We start from the raw sequence: 23,000 nt of genomic DNA on the forward strand, positions 1-23,000 counted from the left end.
TACTAGGAGTTTTTCTGTGAAAATTAGCAATTTAATTCTTAGAATATATTGTACAAATATAAACTTTGGAAGATGGACAAATGGAATAAAGACCAGAAACAGACCTGTACAAAAATGATTACTTGATTAATGGCAATGGTGCTTTCATACAATACCGTGAAAGGAAGGAGGAACCACCTAATAAAAGATGCTGACTCAATTGAATATTCATACTGGGGGCAAAATTTTGATCCTCCACATACCTGCCATTCAAAAATTCTCCAATAAGTTAAAGAGTTGGGTATTTTAAGACAAATTTCCTTGCATTTCATCAAACTCTCCCAATCTTTCTCTTTCTCCATCCAAATTTCAATTTATTCCTGAATCTTAGTTCTATGTATCAGCTAAAATGCTATTTGTGTCTATAACACTCAATGTTTCCTCTTTGTTTCTTTTTTTGCTGGTTATTGGCTGTATCTAAAGGACTTTATATTGTTATTGTTCTTAACCTATCTTTACTTAGGACTTATATTACTGTGACCATTCACAAACAGCCTTGATTAACAATAGATCATTTTTTTAAAATAGAATGATTATAAGCCATTTCCTTTGGTCTCAGTTCAGTAGTGTGTGACTCTTTGTGACCCAATGGACTGCAGCACGCCAGGCCTCCCTGTCCATCACCAACTCTGGGAGTTTACTCAAACTCATGTCCATCGAGTCAGTGATGCCATCCAACCATCTCATTCTGTGTCATCTCCTTCTCCTCCTGCCCTCAATCTTTCCCAGCATCAGTCTTTACAAATGAGTCATTTTTTCCCATCAGGGGGCCAAGGTATTATAGTTTCAGCTTCAGCATCAGTCAGTCCAATGAATATTCAGGACTGACTTCCTTTAGGATGGACTAGTTGGACCTCCTTGCAGTCCTAGGGACTCTCAAGAATCTTCTCCAACACCACAGTTCAAAAGCATCAATTCTTTGGCACTCAGATTTCTTTATAGTTCAACTACGTCCATACATAGCTATTGGAAAAACCATAGCTTTGACTAGATGGACCTTTGTTGGCCAAGTAATGTCTCTGCTTTTAAATATGCTGTCTAGGTTGTTCATAACTTTTCTTCCAAAGAGCAATTGGAGTTTCATGGCTATAGTCACCATCTGCAGTGATTTTGGAGCCCCAGAAAACAGTCTGTCACTGTTTCCAGTTTCCCCATCTATTTTCTATAAAGTGATGGGATCAGGTGCCATGATCTTAGTTTTCTGAATGTTGAGCTTTAAGCCAACATTTTCACTCTCCTCTTTCACTTTCATCAAGAGGGTCTTTAGTTCTTCTTCAACTTCTGCCATAAGGGTGGTGTCATCTGCATATCGGAGGTTATCGATATTTCCCCAGGCAATCTTGATTTCAGCTTGTGCTTCATCCAGCCCAGCATTTTTCATGATGTACTCTGCATAGAAGTTAAATAAGCAGGGTGACAATATACAGCCTTGACGTCCTCCTTTTCCTATTTGTAACCAGTCTGTTGTTCCATGTCCAGTTCTAACTGTTGCTTCCTGACCTGCATACAGGTTTCTCAAGAGGCGGGTCAGGTGGTCTGGTATTCCCATCTCTTTCAGAATTTTCCACGGTTTATTGTGATCCACACAGTCAAAGGCTTTGGCATAGTCAATAAAGCAGAAATAGATGTTTTTCTGGACCTCTCTTGCTTTTTCGATGATCCAGCGGATGTTGGCAATTTGATCTCTGGTTCTTCTGCCTTTTCTAAAACCAGCTTGAACATCTGAACGTTCTTACTCTATAAAGGCAGATTGAAATTTAGTACCTGAACTACATGCTTATTATGTATTGTTTATAATAAATAGAATCTCGTAATTAAGATGATACCAAGTAAATTAGTCTGAGTTATAAGGGAAAAAAGTAATGTAGGCAGATATATAATAATGTGGGAAAAGTTAATTTCTGCTATCATAGCATTTTTTACATCATAGAATAACATAAAACACTGGAATTTGTTTTCTATGTCAATATTGTCTGTAATTTAAAAGCCTAGAACTGTTTGGAATACTTTTCTGTAAAGGTAGGGTTGAAACTGATCTTCCAAGATTGAGTGGGATTTGGAGATGTGAAACGCAGGATAAACAAAACTAAGAAAACAACTTGAGTAAAATCCATTGTGGTTGAGTTTATTTTATGGCATTTTTATGTCTATTGTAAACACATCTAATATTTTTATGAGTATCACCTTGATATGTTACTTTGATATAGTTTATATCAGATTAAAGAAATTATGACTATTCATGATCTTCCCTTCAAATACTAATTCTAGTAGGTCATATTCAAAGTAAACCTTTTTTTTTTTTTTTCAGAAAACAAAGCTCATATTTCAAGGAAGGTCCTATATATTTTAGATCCCTCATTTTTTAAAGTCACTTCTACAACTTGAATTCTGTTTTATACTTTCTTTCATCTGACTTAAGTGTTCTTTGGTTTATTAGACATAAAAAGTTAAAATGGAAACAGGAAAGAGAGTTCATTTTCCCTTCAAGATGGACTGATAGAAATCAAATTTACAATCCTAACTGGAGCAATCAGAAAAACAGAAAGAGCAAAATATGTGGAAATTGGTTTTGCAAGTGCTGAACATTTGGCAACAAATGAAGAGATCCCCAAAAAGTGGGCAACAAATAAGATGAACCCTATGATTGCCACAGGGTGATGACTGCACCTTGGAAATGACAGTCTGAGGGGACTAAGATGGAAAAGTTCTCATGACGTTGTAGAATGACCTTAATATTTGCAGTCTTCAGTTGCCAATCCTTAGGTCAGCCTCTGTAAAGGTCTTTCCTCCTCTGTATTCTGTCCTGAGGACTTTAGTCATGTCTCAATCCCAATATATCATACAGGAACCCACAGTTGTAAAAACATGCAAAAAAATCAAAAAAGGTAAATTAAAAAAAAATCAATTAATGTCTTATTGATTTGATACTGGTTGCCCAGTTAAACTGAACATACTTTAGATTAGCTATAGTTAATTTATTTAATTTTACTTAAAATTTAAATTCATTAAGCTATACCCTTTTGATATGTTTATTTTTTGTAGGTATACTATTTTTCAATAACAATCTTTTAAAAATAGATACCACTTATAATAATGAAAAGCAAAAACTAAAGAGCACTTGGGAAGATTCTTTAAAAAGGTATATAAAACCTATATAGAAAAAAAACAAAATTTTGCTAAAATTTAGTAAAGAAGACATACAAATGGGAAGAGAGCCTTTGTTCATCAATAAGATTATAGCCGTAGAAATAGCAGTTCTCCTTGAAATGCTATAGATTTTGTGGTACTGTAATAAAAATATATTACCAGAGGTTTCTTAAAACATGACATTTGAACTTCCATTTCAAGTGACCGTCACGCTTCAAGATATGTCTGAAAAAAAGGATTAAGAGAGAGATGACCAAATCAGATATTAGTAGTAACACTCAATATAAAACTGTAGACATGAAGTTTATTTGGTTTGTTTGGAATTTAGGAAGAAACGGGGTCTTGGGATCAGAAAGAAGTACATATTTATTGTTGATTTTCCAGTTCTAAGGTCCAATCATGTGGTCACAGTGTTCATTGTATCATTAGAGTAAATAAAGCAAAAGATCCATGCATTGAGTAATATAGTATATTATAAACTAGAGATTATAGTCAAAGCAAATATTTTCAACCAAGAAGGAAAAAGAGGAGGATATATAATGAAGGCTTATAGAGGCTGTCAAAGTGGAAATGCTGTGGAAATAAATATTAGTAATATTCTATAAGTAAAAATCAAAATAAATTATTGAAGGAGTAACTATTTGGGATGAAGTAAAGGTCAAAATTAAAGACATTTTCTAGTGTAATTAGGAGGGTATGAGATAAATAATGCAGATGTGGGAAGGATAATGACACTCAGATCCAATTTTGGTCACTTTGGTTTAGAAGAGTTTACTCTGTACACCTAATAATAAAAGGCAGTGATGATGAAAGATAATTTGAATTCAAGCTGAGAATTTCTTTGGAGGACAAGGCTGGTGAATTAGATATGGGATTGTCTGTATAGTAATTAATAGGTGAGATGACCTAAGGAGAGAATTAATTTTACTCAGTGTAAGAATTACATCTCTAACAGAGCTGTCAAATACTGACCTGCATTGCCTTGAACAGTACTGAGCATTCAATTATTTTAGTTAGTTGACACATTAGTAGTCATTTGACGTGTATTTTTTAGGAAATTCCTAGATTCAGTCAAATATTAATCAGTTTGTGAATCTTAGGGTTAATGCTAAGAATTTATGGCTTATGATTTTTGCTACTTACCTTTATTGCTTTAAGTCCCACCATATTATATGTATAAAAACATGTACAAATTTAACTATTTTACATAAGTAAACATATAAATAAATGTTTTGATGTAAATTCTATTGTTTGCCAAGAGAATGGATATCATTTATGTTCAAGAAGATCTCAAGTGGCACTAGTGGTAAAGGACCTGCATGGGAATGCAGGAGATATGAGATGCTGTTTCAGTCCCTGGGTCAGGAAGCTCCCCTGGAGAAGGGAACGCACCCCACTCCAATATTCTTGCCGGGAGAATTCCATAGACAGAGGAGCCTGGTGGGCTACAGTCCTTGGGGTCACAGAGAGTCAGACACTACTGAGTGACTAACACTCTTTCTTTTTCAAGAAGATCACTCTTCTCATTGGGTAGATGGGTTTTTTGTTTGTTTGTTTGTTTGCTTTGTTTTGTTTTGTTTTTTTTCACAGCCTTAACATATTTGGGTGAGATACAACAAAATTGGAATAAGGGCCAAGATTAAGTCAGAATACAGCTTTGATTCATACACACAGCAGTTGACCTGATAAATAGCTGTGTACTTAAAATAAAGATAATGTAATATAAAAATGAGTAACTTTATTGTAAAAGAACACACAATTAAAAGTGGACTATTTAATGTTTTGCCAAGGAATATTTTTATCTTTGATGAAGAATGTAACACAGTCATAGAAAGTAATTTCTAAGGCTCTGATTGGTGATGTCATTTTCAGATACGGTGCTATTTACTTCTTTCTTTTTCTCCTCTCATCATTCCTCTCCTTGCCTTCCTTTCTTCTCATTTCTTCTGGCTTTTCTTTTCCTTCTTTGTCTACCCCTTCTTCCTTTTGAAAAGAAGATATACATTTTCTGGAGTACTGAAGGAATGAAACGATGCACTTCCAGATGTATGTTGGCGGTTTTTATGTTAATAATAAAAAATTAAACTAAATACCTCTTGCTAATTGTTCCAAAATTGTTTAATGCCTGTATTTTTTAAACAAAATTCTTCTTTTTAATTCAGCTTATTTAATCTTAAAAAAAAAAGTCACCCATTTTTCTAATCTCTACTCTCTGCCTCTGGCAACCACCAATCTTCCCTTTGTACGTAAGACTTTATTTATATTTACTTATAATAAAATATTGTGATATGTTACTGTATGTAATGTGTATATTACATGTTCATATTTATTTGTTTAGATTCCACATATGAGGTTATAAAATGTTTGTCTCTGGGTGACTGATTTCGTTTAGCATTATGCCCTCAAGATCCATCTATGTTGTCACAATGGCAAGATTTCATTCTTTTTTTAATAGCTGAGTAATATTTCATTGTACCCATCTTTTTATCCATTCATGTAGGTTGTTTCCATTGTATTGGCTATTGTCAATAATGCTGCAATGAACACAGTGGTGCATATATCTTTTTGAATTAGTATTTTCATTTTCTTCAGCTACTATCCAGAAGTGGAATCCCTGAATCATGTGGTAGTTCTGTTTTTAATTTTCCTAAGAACTTCCATACTGTTTTCCATAGTGGCTGTACGGATTTGCATTCCCACCAATGGTGAACAAGTGTTCCTTTATCTTCACTTCCTCACTAAAACTTGTTATTTCTGGTGTTTTTGATGATAGCATTCTGACAGGTGTGAAGTGTTATCTCATTGCAGTTTTGATTTATATTTCCCTGATGTTAATCATGCAGAGCATTGTATTTTTTTTTTATTTTACTTTTTATACCTAACAATATACACTGGAAACCTTTATCTTTTAGTTCCAAGAGCATTCTTTGTTTTGTGGTTATTATTTCATGTATTTAGCTGGTTTATTATTAAAGTATAGCTTATTTTAGTATGGTAAACTTTCTAGAAGATCATTAAAATGACCTATGTATGGTTACATGCAATGTACAAAATAAAGTAATAAGAAAAAATGCTATATACATTTTAAAAAATCAGAAAAATGTGATTGATCGGAAAGAGAAAGAGAAAAACACATTTGTCAGTTGTTGGAGTTAGTACATAGGGATTTAAAAATAACGATGATTAGTGCATATTAAGATAACAGAGAAAACAGAGACAAACATGAAAAAGGTGACCAATGCCTGCAGAAAATTGAAATACATGAAACAGAATCCAATGGGCATTCTAGAATTTTAAAGTATCTAATGTTGATAGCTTATTTGATAGATGTAATATACAGTATTGAACATAGAAGAAGAAAATTAGTAAGCCCAAAGACAGATCAATAGAGAATGATCAAGAAGAAGAAAATCAGTAAACCTGAAGACAGATCAATAGAGAATGATCAAAGTGCAGCACAGAGGAAAACAAAGAATGAAAATATAGAAGAAAAGAAATATATGGGTCAAATGTATACCTAGTTAGAGTCCCTGAAAGCAAAATATAATTGGCATGAAGCAATATTTTATGAGATAAAGGCAAAGATTTTGCCAAAAATGGTGAAATTTTTGAACCCATGGATTCACTATGGTCTGCCCATCCAAAGCAGGATCAACATCAAGAAAACCACACAAGTTCTTAATAGGAAACACTTAAAAAACTAGCAGGGCACCCAGGGGGTAGTGCTTTGTAACAACCTGTAGGGATGGGGTTGGAGGAAGGTGGGAGGGGATTCAGGATGGGGAGACGCATGTATACCCTATGGCCGATTCATGTTGATGTATGCAAGATCCATCAATATATTGTAATTATCCTCCAATTAAATATATATTTATATATAAATATAAATATATAAAATATATATAAATTATATATTTATATAAAATATATAAATAAATTAAAAAAATAAAAACTAGAGCAAGTAGAAAATCTTAAAGGTAGCTACAGAAAAGGTATATTAACTTTAAAAGAATAAAACAATAAAATATTTCTTGTTTTTTAATTAAGCCATTGAACCAAGAAGATAGTGGAATGACACATTTAGTGTGCTGCTGAAAGGGCAAATAAATAGATAAATAAATGTCAAACTAGAGTTTTATACACAGAATATATTTGTAAAATGAAATTGAGATTAAAAATGCTTCTAGAGAAGCAGAGCTGAGGAAAAAACATTGCTGAAGTAAGATGTACTAAAACAAAGAAATTATTGTAAGTGTGAAACTACATTAAAGGACAAAGAAGTGTAAATTTGTGAAAAAATTTAAAAATGATGCTGATTCTTTAAAACAGCAATGACAATCATGTTGTATAACAAGTATAACATGCACGGAAGTAAAATATCTAATAACATTATACCGAGAAAAGAGGAGAGCAAACAGAAGTCAGAATATATATTAACCTGAGTTTAAAGAAAATATCACAATTTGATATATAGCTAATCTTAAGGCATTAAATGTATATGTCTAGTTTAATGTTTATCTCTACATTACATATTAAAAAACACTTGAGACTGTTAATCTGTTATTAGTTTAACAAGAAGCTAAAAAATTGAACAAGAAAGTAAAAAAAAAAAGAACAGGAAGTGGAAAAAATAATACTGAAAAAAGAGCAGATGAAATCAGTAAAGTGAAATGCATACCTTCAAGATAATGAATAAATAACAAACAGCTTCTTCAAGACCATGTCAGCAGTTGAAAGAGCGACATCTCCATAGTTTGACACTGTGCAATACAACAACTTTCTACAATGATCATTTCTGTTCAATATCTACGATGTCTTAAAAGATTGCCTCTAGTTACATGTGGCTATTGAACCCTTTAAATGGTTAGTGGAACTGAAAAAATATTTTTTAGTTGTTATTTCATTTCATATTTATGAATAAATATATTATGAAAAGTTTATATTGACACATTTGGTAAACTTTAGGAAATACTTAATAAACATTTTTAAAAATAATTCTTGATTATTGGAAAAGTTACAAAGGTAGTACAGTTTCTATATCCAGTTTCCCCTTGAGAAACACCTTATATTAGTATGTTACATTTGTCACATTTGTCACAACTATTAATTGCTATTTATACATTATTTTTATTTTTATTAACCACATATGTGATTTAGATTCTTTCAGTTCAGTTGCTCAGTCGTGTCCAGCTCTTTGTGATCCCATGAATAGCAGCACGCCAGGCCACCCTGTCCATCACAAACTCCCAGAGTTCACTCAAACTCATGTCCATTGAGTTGATGATGCCACCCAGCCATCTCATCCTCTGTCAGCCTCTTTACTTCCTGCACAAATCCCTCCCAGCATCAGAGTCTTCTCCAATGAGTCAACTCTTCGCATGAGGTGGCCAAAGTATTGGCATTTCAGCTTTCGCATATGTCCTTCCAGTGAACACCCAGGACTGATCTCCTTTAGAATGGACTGGTTGGCTCTCCTTGCAGTCCAAGGGACTCTCAAGAGTCTTCTCCAACACCACAGTTCAAAAGCATCAATTCTCCGGCGCTCAGCCTTCTTCACAGTACAATTCTCACATCCATACATGACCACTGGAAAAACCATAGCCTTGACTAGACGGACCTTAGTTGGCAAAGTAATGTCTCTGCTTTTGAATATGCTATCTAGGTTGGTCATAACTTTCCTTCCAAGGAGTAAGCGTCTGTTAATTTCATGGCTGCAATCAACATTTGCAGTGATCTTAGAGTCCCAAGAAATAAAGTCTGACACTGTTTCCACTGTTTCCCCATCTATTTCCCATGAAGTGATGGGACTGGATGCCATTATCTTCATTTTCTGAATGTTGAGCTTTATGCCAACTTTTTCACTCTCCTCTTTCACCAAGAGGCTTTTTAGTTCCTCTTCACTTTCTGCCATAAGGGTGGTATCATCTGCATATCTGAGGTTATTGACATTTCTCCCAGCAATCTTGATTCCAGCTTGTGCTTCATCCACTCAGCGTTTCTCATGATGTACTCTGCATAGAAGTTAAATAAGCAGGGTGACAATATACAGCCTTGACGCACTCCTTTTCCTATTTGTAACCAGTCTGTTGTTCCTTGTCCAGTTCTAACTATTGCTTCCTAATCTGCATATAGGTTTCTCAAGGTGTAGGTCAGGTAGTCTGGTATTCCCATATCTTTCAGAATTTTCCACAGTTTATTGTGATCCACACAGTCAAAGGCTTTGGCATAGTCAATAAAGCAGAAATAGATGTTTTTCTGGAACTCTCTTGCTTTTTCCATGATCCAGCAGATGTTGGCAATTTGATCTCTGGTTCCTCTGCCTTTTCTAAAACCAGCTTGAACATCAGGGAGTTCACGGTTCATGTATTGTTGAAGCCTGGCTTTGAGAATTTTGAGCATTACTTTACTAGCATGTGAGATGAGTGCAATTGTGCAGTAGTTTGAGCATTCTTTGGCATTGCCTTTCTTTGGGACTGGGATGAAAACTGACCTTTTCCAGTCCTGTGGCCACTGCCGACTTTTTCAAATGTGCTGGCATATTGAGTGCAGCACTTTCACAGCATCATCTTTCAGGATTTGAAATAGCTCAACTGGAATTGCATCACCTCCACTAGCTTTGTTCGTAATGATGCTTTCTAAGGCCCACTTGACTTCACATTCCAGGATGTCTGGCTCTAGGTGAGTGATCACACCATTGTGATTATCTTGGTCATGAAGATCTTTTTTGTACAGTTCTTCTATGTATTCTTGCCACCTCTTCTTAATATCTTCTGCTCCTGTTAAGTCCCATTTCTGTCCATTATTGTGCCCATCTTTGCATGAAATGTTCCCTTGGTATCTCTAATTTTCTTGAAGAGATCTCTAGTCTTTCCCGTTCTGTTCTTTTCCTCTTTTTCTTTGCATTGATCGCTGAAGAAGGCTTTCTTATCTCTCCTTGCTATTCTTTGGAACTCTGCATTCAGATACTTATATCTTTCCTTTTCTCCTTTGCTTTACGCTTCTCTTCTTTCCACAGCTATTTATAAGGCCTCCCCAGACAGCTATTTTGCTTTTTGGCATTTCTTTTCCATGGGGATGGTCTTGATCCCTGTCTCCTGTACAATGTCAGGAACGTCTGTCCGTAGTTCATCAGGCACTCTATCTATCAGCTCTAGTCCCTTAAATGTACTTCTCACTTCCACTGTATAATCATAAGGGATTGGATTCTTTAATTTTTATCTAATATCCTTTTTCTGTTCAAAAATACCACCCAGGATATCACATTGTGTTTAGTCATAATGTTTCCTTAGTCTTGTCTGGATTGTAATAGTTTGGTCAGGCTTTCTTTGTTTTTGATGACCTTAACATTTTTAGGGAATTCTGGCTAGGCATGTTATAGAATGTTCTACAGTGGAATTGTTTGATGATTTTCTCATAGTTAGACGATGGTTATGAGTTTTGGAGAGAAAAACCCAAAGGTCAAGTACAATTCTCACCCCATTGTATCAAGGGTATATTTTATCAACATATTACTTTTCATGTTAATTTTTAAATAAAATTTATTATTCTTTTTATTGGTGTATACTCGATTAACAATGTTGTGATTGTTTCAGGTTGTTTGTGTTAGTCTTAGCTGAGATAGTGTTTGGTTTTCTTCACTGAAATACTATAGAAATCTACTCTTAAATAACAAAGAATTACATAGTCCAGATTTGCAGACAATTCTTTTATCATTGAGAACTAAGATATTCCCATGCACATTGTTATAAAATATTTGTATTTTAATTCTACCAGATCCATTTTAGCTGTTTTTCTTAATCATATGACATAAATTTTCAGGTGAAATGTGGACAATGGGGTTTATCATTAAGTTTGAAAATTATAACTGCTTTTTAAAAATAATCTTATGATTCTTCTTGAATTTTGATTGCAGTACTTACTCATTTTGCACTATATATATATGTATATTATATATATAATATATGGTTAGAAAATTACATCAGCCAAAGATTGGTTATAGTAAATATTGTTAACTCATGAAAATAATAAAAAATATTTTAAGTAACCGGATTAAATAGGGAAGATTAATACTGCTTCTCTCAAAGCATTCTCAATTAGAAATTCTTAATACTACTTTGTGTTAGATTATTTTCTAGAGAGAAAGAGAACTTATCAAACCTCATACCATGTGTGTTTTCAAAATCATGTCTACTTTATGTTTATGGATTTGCTACTTACTTGCTTAATACTTAAACAGAGAAAAGAGACAATATTTGGATTGAACAGAGAGAACCCGTAATGGAGAAACTAGGTACAATTATTAAAGAGAATCTTGGAAAAACATCAGATTCTCTTTTGTGGGCTGATTAAAAAAACCTAAGATATACTTTTATCTTTTCCATATTGAATCTTGGGTTTAAGAAACTCAATATCCCTTTCTTACTCCTTTGTAATGGATGGCAATAAATGAAAGTAGGGACTGAAAGAGTGCAGGACATAAAATAAGAAAAAATCAAATCTACATGTTTACCTCAGCATATATGAGACTTTCCAGATTTATTTTGTCCTTATCCTCCCTTTTTTCATGTTATAGGTTGGTGTCAGTATGTGAGAAATAGCTTTAAAGGCATATATAGAAAGTATAATCAGAACTGTGCAAGACAAGTTTAGCAAGTTGTTGGAGAATCCTTAAAGTAGCAGAACCACTGAGAGCTAATATAAAGCACTGCTATGTTAATACTGTTTCTATGTGAAGGGCCACCAATAGGCAACAGCTTGACTAGGAAATCAGGAAGGTCTATAATTAAATGAAAGCAAGCTTCAAGTATTCTATTCTGGGGTGTAACTTTTCAAAATACCATATTTTCTGCTTAAACCATCAAGATTTTGGCTGAATTTAGTAAGTGACCATTTTGCCAGAATTTCCTCCCACATTCTGTGCTTCTTCGTAGAGGAGAATAGTATTTTCAAGAGATTTATAATTTCTCTCTAGCATAAATCTCCCTCCCCTAAATATAGTAAAACTATTTGAAGTGAAAGGAAGTATACTTAATTCCCTCTTATCTGGAAAGAACTTAACATCCTTCCCAATTACCTCGTCTCCACAAAATCACTCACTTTGTTAAAGGCTTCCTATTTCATGAGTTATTACATAAAATCAAAGACGCCTGGGACTCAAAACTCTTCTATGACAATAGATTCCCAACATTATTATAAAATATAACTAACTTTAAGTTTAACATACTTTTAACTGCCTACTTTTTGCCAGGCACTGTGGAACTACAATGTAAACAGACAAACTAGATAGAGAGCCTGCCATTTAAGAACTCACTGGTTGGTTACATACTAAAGCCACCTACTAGAATTCTGGAATTAAGTGTCATAGAAATCTATTCCTTTTTACTGAGTGCCTAGGAAAGTTCTAAGTTCTGAGAGTCCACCAAATATTCTCTGCTTCAAGATCAGGGCTTCCCAGGCGGCACAGCTGTTAGCACAGCCAATGCAGGAGACACAAGACAAACAGGTTTGATCCCTGGGTTGGGAAGATCCCCTGGAGTAAGAAATGGCAAGCCACTCCAGTATTCTTACCTGGAAAATTCCATGGACAGAGGAGGCTAGTGGGCTACAACCCATGGGGTTGCAAAGAGCCAGACATGACTGGGCATGTGTGTGCACTCACACACAGATACACACACACACACACAGAAGATCATAACTTTTGGAGGGATCAGGTAAACAATAAAGATAAAAACAGAATAACAGGAAGAAATGATAAACAGGAAAGGATATAGAAATTAGGGTTGGAACTTTGCAACTTTATGAGGGGTAGCCAGGGAAAGTCTTCTTGATAAGTTTGCATCTAAGTAATGTCCCTGGTGGCTCAGAGATTAAAGCCTCTGCCTGCAATGTGGTAGACCAGGGTTCGATCCCTGGGTCAGGAAGATTCCCTTGGAGAAGGAAATGACAACCCGCTCCAGTATTCTTGCCTGAAGAATCCCATGGACGGAGGAGCCTGGTGGGCTACAGTCCACGGGGTCGCAAAGAGTCAGACAGGACTGAGCGACTTCAGTTTCACTTTCACTTTCTGTGTCCTGAAGGTGAAGTGAAAGAGGTTGATTTTTAGAGCAAAGCATTCCAGGAAAACAAGAGAAAGTGGAGGGTTCCCTTTTCTCCACACCCTCTCCAGCATTTATCGCTTTAAGACTTTTGGATTGCAGCCATTCTGACTGGCATGAAATGGTACCTCATTGTGGTTTTGATTTGCATTTCTCTGATAATGAATGATGTTGAGCATCTTTTCATGTGTTTGTTGAAACCAGAATTGAAAGAGACACATGTACCCCAATGTTCATCGCAGCACTGTTTATAACAGCCAGGACATGGAAGCAACCTAGATGTCCATCAGCAGATGAATGGATAAGAAAGCTGTGGTACATATACACAATGGAGTATTACTCAGCCATTGAAAAGAATACATTTGAATCAGTTCTAATGAGGCGGATGAAACTGGAGCCGATTATACAGAGTGAAGTAAGCCAGGAAGAAAAACACCAATACAGTATACTGACACATATATATGGAATTTAGAAAGATAGTAACGATAACCCTGTATGCGAGACAGCAAAAGAGACACAAATGTATAGAACAGTCTTTTGGACTGTGTGGGAGAGGGAGAGGGTGGGATGATTTGGGAGAATACCATTGAAACATGTATAAAATCATATATGAAAAGAATCACCAGTCCAGGTTCGATGCATGATACTGGATGCTTGAGGCTGGTGCACTGGGACGACCCAGAGGGATGGTATGGGGAGGGAGGAGACAGGGGGGTTCAGGATGGGGAACACGTGTGTACCTGTGGCAGATTCATGTTGATGTATGGCAAAACCAATACAATATTTTAAAGTAATTAACCTCCAATTAAAATAAATTTATATTAAAAAAAATAAAAGAGAAAGTGGAAAGGCTCTGAATGGGAGCATGGCAGCTGTGTTTAAAAGACAGCAAGGAAGCCAGCCTAGTTTGAGTAGAATGGACAAGGCAGTAGCCACAGCAGGTGAAATCAGAGGAGAAATATGAGGATCACACTATGAAACTATGATTTGCCAAATTGTTACTTTGAAGTCTTCTCTTAGAGGACTACATCATATTATGGATGAATCTCAGCATTTTTCTTTCTTTTTCTATGTCTGAAACAAGTGGACTGAGATGTGATGCTTTGACTTATGACGACAAAGGGCCTGATATCCACAAAGTAACTTCAGATTGGGATATAGCCAATTATCATCAATTTGGCAAATGTTCTTATTGGCTTAGTGAAAACGCTTGACAAATTACTTTTTATGATTCTCATATTCAAAGGGATTTTCAAGCCAGTGGGGAGAGATGGCTAGATCTTTTGTTTCCCCTGACTTTAATTCCCTTTTGCCTTGTTCACAGGTTCTGGTGATCCAGACATGGCCATCATTGGCAGGGGCATAATTATTAATATTTTGCTGACTGCCAGATCACCAGAACCTGTGAATATGGCAAAAGGGAATTAATGATGCAATGAAGTTTGCTAATCTGATGAAATTCAAATGGGGACAATACTGGATAACCCAGATGAAACCAATGTATTGCCCAAGTCCTTGAAAAGGAGAACCTTTCTCAGCTGGGATGAGAGGAGGCGCTGACAGTGAAAGAAAGGTCAGGAAGATGCGATGTTGCTGAGGAAAGGGGCCACTGCAGAAGAAATGCATGTGACTTCCAGAAGCTGGAAGAAAGTGAGGAATGGACTTTCCCATGAAGCCTGCAAGGACTTGTGACTTCTGACCTACAGAACAGTAAGACAATAAAATCATCTTTGTGTTGTTTTAAATCCACAAATTGCTACAAAGTTCATGGTAATGTGTTACGTCAGCAATGTAGAAAATAAAGACACCCTGACTTGTGGCTTTCCAGTTACTTACACCATGTCTCCCGAAAGCTGGTGTCTCGTGGTACAGTGTTTACAACTCTAGCTGGGTAGAGGGAAGCTGAGAAGTAAGGAAAACAATGGCAGCAAGAACCCCTAATCTCTGTACAAAAGCTTAAAAAACATGTGAGAAGAAACCTAGCAATTCTGAAAGAGATAAGAACGTGGACAAAATTATTCTTAAGACCAAAAAAGAAGCGGTAATTATGTGACTTGATGGAGGTGTTAGCTAAGGAATGCCGGTATTTATTTTACAATATGTAACTGTATCAAATCAGTACATTTAACACCTTAAACTTACACAGTGTTCTTATGCCAGTTTAAATAAACCTGGGAAAAAAGGGGACCCTTTTTTTGTTTCTATGGTTGATAATGTGTCATATCATTTAATTTTATCAGTCAAATAAAGAGCTTTATATATAGTATAGTGTCTGAACATTTAAAAAAGCATTTGTAGGTTCAAATGGCTTGCCTCATAGCGTCCCTTTAATGAAATGTGATTTATTTTTATTTCCAATTTGTGCTTTTTTTAGGAGGCTTTTGTTAATTACTGTTTCCACATTTCATAAAGCATCTCATATTGAACTTGGTTCATCAAAGGCACACAATATAATTATTTGCCTCTTCTAATTATTTTTCTTTTAGCTCTTATATTCAGATATTCCTTAAGTCTGATCCTTGGCTTTTAATCTATCATCTACACATACTGTTTGTGATTTTACCCACTATTGATAAATATTTAATGTATACAGGTGATTTAACCATCATTTTAACATAATACTTCTTACATATTTTTTTAAAAAATCAAAGCAAAGGACACTTAGTATTTTTCCTATGTGCCAAATACTGATAATCATACTTAAAATACTTGCTTGTATTCTCCATAATCACCACAAATTAGCATCTTTCCTTCTAAACCAGGTTTTCCTCTTGGTTCCTAATTTTTGTTAAAAGCAGACATTTCCCCAGAAATATCTCTGAAGAAATATGGTATAGACTTGAAATCATCTTGTACAGACTTTAAATTGGTCACTATGTTTTCTTAACTGTTACTTAACAGTGGCTTATCAATTGCCATGTTGCCTCCCAAGGCCATATTTGATTTCTTAGCTCTTCCATCACCTGTGTACCCAATCCCCAGTTTTAAATTCCCTCCATTAGAAACATCTGAAGCATTTTTTTTAACTCTCAGAGGACTAATGGGTTGTGCTGGAACAGAGAAAAGAGGCAGCAACTTCTTCCTTAATTTCCCCATTTATCTTTGTCTATAATTCAGTTTCTAAAAAATGTTTATCCACAAAACTTTATTTTCACAAGTAGTAATATATTTTCCTTTTCTTTTTCTTATAAGACTAATGTGAGTACAGAGTTTCCAAGCAAGACATGAAGTACAAAATAAAGAGGCTTTTTTGAACTGAAAACCAAGCATCCTGTGGGAGAAGACAATAAGAGTGACTAGATATTGAAGGTTAAGTCTGACATAGACACACACAGGGATAATGATTGGAGGCTGTCTTAAAGGATGGCATGAGTAGGCATCACAATGGATGAGGGAGGATTCAAAGGAAGCTTCCTTATCTCACAGTTGTCTTCAGGGTGCGTGTCCTCTTTGGGCTATTGAGAAGAACATGCTCTTGTCACATGCTGAGTTCTCTCTGCTCTTTTTTTCCTTTACTGAGAAAAAGACCTCACATCAGAGTTCTATAGTGGACTTGCACTGCATGATGGGCATTTGTGATTACCACAAAGGAGACAGATATAAAACATCAGTGTCTCCAAATACCTCTTACTGTGGAAAACATATTTTCTCAAATAATGGTCCTAATTTCATATGGAGAATGAATAACGTCAGCAAAATAGTTTAATCACTTTCAGGGAAGATAAAGAATCACTTTCAGGGAAGATAAAGCAAAACTATTTCATCTGCTAGAAAATTGGATGTTTGCCAGGCACTGTAACAGACCGAATGTAATTTATTTGTAATTCGCCAAACCCCATGCCTTTGAATGTATTGCTTGATCACTCAGTTGTGGTCATGTCAGCAGTTGTTCACCATTTCTATTGAATGCATCACAGATACACACATCCTTAGTTTTCTGTTTTTATTTCTTAGTTCAACTTGTATACTGAAATGACTTAAAACTTAAATTTAAAAAATGAAAAATCATGATTAACCACCACCCCCCACCCCTTTCTTCTCTTTCTTTCACAAGAAAGAATCTTTTTTCCATTAGACTTTCTTCTCTAACAGGACACAGACCTATATAAAATGATTCAAGTTATAAAAGCTAATGATTTTAAACAGTGTTTTACATCTTGACTCCTGTCCTCTGCTTTCTGAATGAACTGAGATGGGCTTGTGATGGATGAAGGTTGAGCTCTGGACATGGAGTCAAGAAAACAGGACGGTGTCCAAAATTCAACTTGTTCTTGATTTGTTAATTTATAAAGTCATTTCAAAGTGTTTGGTCTCATTTGCCTCTCCTCCTAAATGACTGTGATAAAATATTCTATCTGATCTACCTAATAGAAAGTGTCACTTGAACCAGCAAAGACTAGTAGCTAGCAGCTAAGAACAAAAGTGTAGGTTAAGTCCAAGGAAAAAAATCTCTGTAAATGTCAAAGAACCATACCAATATAAACAATATTGTGAGGGTAATGCAGTCTTGTGGCAGCACTTTGGCAGTCCTGTGGCCAAAGATGATAGAGTTTTGAGATAGCACAGGGATGTGACAAAGCTATTCAGAGCTTCAAAATGCCACCACTTTTCAAGTCCCCTGCTTTGTCACTGACCAGAATATATATACCTTCTAGTGATTTGTAACATTGTTTTCTGAAAGCTATGTAACAATGAAGAGACAAGATTATTCCTTGCCCGACTCAGAGGAGGTGAGACAGAAAGATCTTAGTCTTTCAATCATAAATAATAAGGTCCTTTTTGATCCGTCTACTTTTTCCTTCCTAGTCTTTAGTCTCTCATTCTCGTTCCCCCAGTACAAACATACTGCACTTCACCTTCCTCAAATATTCCAGACATTTTTTGATTCTGGGTCTCTTACATGGTCTTTTTTTTTTTTTTCTCTATCTGTAGTGTGCTTTCTACTTTCTTAATTCCTCTGCTAATGGTAACCCAAACTTCACACCCAGTATGGGCATTGCTTCTCCCAGAAAGTCATGTACTAGATGCTAAGTTAGATGATGATTCTGCTATGTGCTACTAAGCACCTCTTGTTTTTACTATCACAAACTATTACATTTCTTGTAATTATTAAATAAATGTTCTTTTACCTCCTCCAATAGAATTTAACTTCCTTAAAGACAAGGTTTCTATCTGTTAGGGGAGGGGTGCCATTGTATTTAATATCTCTAACATGTATTTAATATCTTCTTGGCACATAGAAAATATTTGATATGTGCTTGTTGAATGCATGATTGAAGGGAGAAGTGAGTAACTGCCTCCACATCCTGTTATGAGGTCTCCATAGTTCTGTGTTCCAAGAGACTTGAGACCCATTCCTGTTAACTACCTGTTACCTGTAATTGCTTCTCTACTTGTTGCCATGTAAATTCAGTCATGAAGTCATGCTTCAACTATATCTCAATTCTGTATGAGAAGTTGAGGGGGGAAAACTAGCTACAGCTAAACCAATACAGTGTCATAAGCTAAGTAATGTGAAGAAATAGATGAATATAATAAATAAGTGTATATTTCCATATGTCATAAGATAGAACCAGAGAAGGAGTTCTGGAGGCTGTTTAGGGGCAGCCAACCTCTGGATCTAATGCCTGATGATCTGAGGTGGAACTGATATAATCTTAATAGAAACAAGTGAGTAAGTGAAGTCACTCAGTCATGTCCAACTTTTTGTGACCCCATGGATGGTAGCCCACCAGGTTCCTCTGTCCTTGGGATTCTCCAGGCAAGAGTACTGGAGTGGGGTGCCATTTCCTTCTCCAATAGAAATATAATGCACAATAAGTGTAATGCACTTGAATCAGCCTGAAACCATCCCCCTACCCCTGGTCCATGGAAAAATTGTCTTTCACAAAACCGGTTCCTGATGCCAAAAAGACTGGGGACTGCTGCAGTAGTAAGTGCACTGCTGAACTTACTGCCAGGGAGCAAGAGAAACAAGCTGTGAGGAATCTGCGAAGATGAGGGCTTAGCTGAGGCCCAAAGTCATTCAAGGCCACAGTCATTCCAGAGCCTGGGTGAGCTCTGGAACATGAAGAGTAATGCAAAGCCCCACACAGATGAGGAGCTGACCTTTTGTCCTGCACAGTCAGTCAGTCATGAGGTGCTGCAGACTACCCTTTGTGGAGACAGTGTCATTGTCTAGGTATCAAGCCAGGGGCAAATCTCAGGAGACAGGTAAACCTGAGCTGTCGCTGTCAGTCCTCAACTGCAGCTGGAACACGAGTGAAACAGGAAAGGGGAACTGAGCAGGGCAGGCTGTACACTTCACAACCTCAGAAACAGAAGTTTCAGGGCTAAGGCAACTAATTCAGAAAATGATCTAAAACTTCCTGCATCAATATGTTAGCTGAATAGGGTCTATTCTTTTGACAATACCATTTCTTACATTGAAATTTTTTGAGGGTGGACTCAAACTAATTTAATGTTACTTGAAGAAAAAGTGCTTTTTGCCATCTCTAGGTTTCTACTAAAATTGAGTTCTATAAAAGTGATCACTATAGATTTTGTCTTGAACTACTCCAAGAAGACAATGAGGAAGGAAGTTCAAACTGTAGCAAATGAGATTTAAGATTAGACATTTGGAGTATTAAAACTCAAGGGCTTACTCACTCTGATAAGAACTGTGGTGGGATTACTTTTATTGGAGATTTTTGAAAATAGGAAATATCAATACTTTTAAGATTTCAAGCTTAATTACCTTTAAATTCAATTCTCTATATCTCCATGGATGAGAATGTACAGTAATTAAATTTGAGCCTCCCATTAGGCCTATGTATTTTAACAGTTTTCTAATAAAGCATAATGGGCTTCCCAGGTGGCCAGTGGTGAAAGAATTCCCCTACCAAGGCAGGAGACGCAAGAGATGCAGCCTCAATCCCTGGGTCAGAAACATCCCCTGGAGGAGAAAATGGCAACCTACTCCAGTATTCTTGCCTGGAAAATTCCATGGACAAAGAAACTTGGCAGGCTACAGTCCATGGGGTCACAAAGAGCTGCACATGACTGAGCAAAGCACAACAGTTAAAGCATAATATGGTTGAAAATCACTGAATCAGATATCCAGGTTATGGCTCTCTACTAAATTGGTCTTTTAATAGAAACTTAACCTCTCTGAAATCAGTTTTCTTCTCATGTAAGGTAATGAGGATGAACAATACAACATTCTGATTCTTTCAATCACCTATGCTTTTTTATTTATTTGGTAAAATAAAGTATTTGTGCATGCATTGGAGTTGGTTGTTTGTAATCTAACAGATTCTTTTTCAGATAATATGTATTTTATAAATATTTCATGAATAACCCATCCTTTCCTCATTTGAAATGCCATAATATAGAATGAATATTTACTTTCTTCAGTTTCTGGCTATTTTATTATTTGTCATTTAATTCATTTATTGACAAACTGTTTGCCAACTGCCTATTATATGTCAGTCACTGTACTGAGTGCTGGCTTATGTGTCAGTTATTATAATAGTCACAGTGTTCTATTTCATAGCACATTTACCTGGAAGAATACATACTCTGTAGTTATATTTCATTTTCAATATTTTATTAGCTAATGTCATTTATCACTCCAAATGAAGAGTCATTCTGTCAGTTTTCAAAATCTCATTTGGAAGTTTATTTGGATTTCAAATAGGATTCTTAATTTCCTAGAAGATTCCAACAAATTACTAGTTCTTATCCCTCCAAAGTAGGGACTGTGGCTATTTTAGAAAGTATTTTTACCTTCTGCTTATATTAGGAAGGTATATATTATATCTTGGAATTCTTTTTCTATCATTTTTAAAATTGTGTGATGTCTAGCTAACATGACATTAGTATGAGGTTGTGAAAATCCTTGAGCTTCACTTTAAGATGGGTTTCGTTCTTTGAAATTGGTTCATTTGTTTCATTCCAATGGCAATGAGTAGATTTAGGAAAATACATATTTACTTGAACATCTCTCTTGGGAGTTCATTTACACTCTGTGAAAAGTATGTATAGCAAGGGCTCTTTTAACTTATCAAAAAATCCATTTTCCCTTCTTGGATCCTATCTAATTTTTCCAACCTCCCTTGAAGCTAAAGAATGAAGTCAAGACAATGGAATGTGAACTGAACTGATATATGCAAGTTGTAGAGTGCTGCTTTTTAGAAAGGATCACCGACTCCCTACTTTCTTCTCCCTTTTGCTGCCCCTGGAATATAATGCCCTAGGAACTGCGGAAGCTGCACTGTGAAAGGAACATTAAATCACTACAAGGAGACACACTATCTATTCTTTTATGGAAATAAACAATTGTATGTGAGTCATTATGTATCAGGCTATTTTTCTTCAGTCACAAACCAGCCTCCCTTTTAATACCAGTTTCTAATCCTCTTACTTTGTTTAACCCAAGGCACTGTGGTTTCTATTACAAATAAAATTTTATTTTAAAAATTACAGATAAAGTACCATTCGAGACTCCATGAACTCTTTCCATGCTGAAAATTTGAATATCATGTAGTGTTTTAGACTGGGTTTCCCACAGTCACACTCTGAGATGGGGAGTTGTGTGCAGAAGGTTTATTGGGAGATAACACCTGTAAAGAACTGAGAAAGGCAGGGCTGGGTATGGAGAAAAGCTGGCCCACAAGGTGGCTGCAACTGAAGACTTAGTCTATGTCCTATAAGAGCCTGTGGAGATAGGATGGCTTTTGATGTCTCAGACTGAGACATGGGAGATAGGTCATTGAATTTCCATATGAGCCATTGGCCATGAGCAGCCCTCTGGGAAGGGTTGAGGACAGTTTTGGGGGGATGTGTGAATGCATGCTCAGTCACTCCAACTGTTTGCAACCACATGAACTGTAGGCTGCCAGGCTTCTCTGTCCATGGAATTTTTAAGGCAAGAATACGGGAGTAGGTTGCCAGTTCCTCCTTCAGGGGATCTTCTTGACCCAGGGATTGAACCTGCATCTCTTGCATCTCCTGAATTGGCAGACATATTCTTGACCACTGAGCAGGGGAGGGGCAGGCTATTCAGTACATACAGGCATGTAGATAATAACTTATTGCTAGAATTCCACTCTAGCAATTTGATACAAAGTAATGATTAGTACCTAAATAAATAAACCTTTCCTGTTGGAAGGGGTTTGATTACATCCATTGATGTTCATCAGTGTGTATGTACCACAGGAATAGGAACAATATCTGCCGGTCGTTTAGAAAGAAAATATCTGTGTGCATGAAATACTTTCATACAGACACATCTCATTTTATTGTCCTTTGCATATTGGACTACTTTGCAGATACTATGTTTTTAAAATAATTAAAGCTTTGTGGGAACCCTGTGAAAACCAAATATATCAGCACAATTTTTCCAACAGCATTTGCTCACTTGGTGTCTCACCATTACATTTTGGTAACTCTCACAAGTTTTCAATTTTCTTTGTTACTATGTATAAATATTACATAAGTAATAAAAACTTTTAACAACAGTTACCATAAAATAGTACATGTATGTTAGGTATAAATATTTGATTTCTAATATCTCACATTTCAGTCTGTTTCATATAGACTCTGAGGTGAAACCAGTTGTAACATTATTTTATATAACATTAGGAAAGAAAAATAATATGTTAGAAAAATTCTAAGACCAATTCTTTTTAAAAATGAATCTAAATGACACATAAATTGATCACAATAGATGTTTGTTGC

The sequence above is a fragment of the Oryx dammah genome, unplaced genomic scaffold (genome assembly GCF_014754425.2).
Source record: "Oryx dammah isolate SB20612 unplaced genomic scaffold, SCBI_Odam_1.1 HiC_scaffold_25, whole genome shotgun sequence".
Lineage (NCBI taxonomy): Eukaryota > Metazoa > Chordata > Mammalia > Artiodactyla > Bovidae > Oryx > Oryx dammah.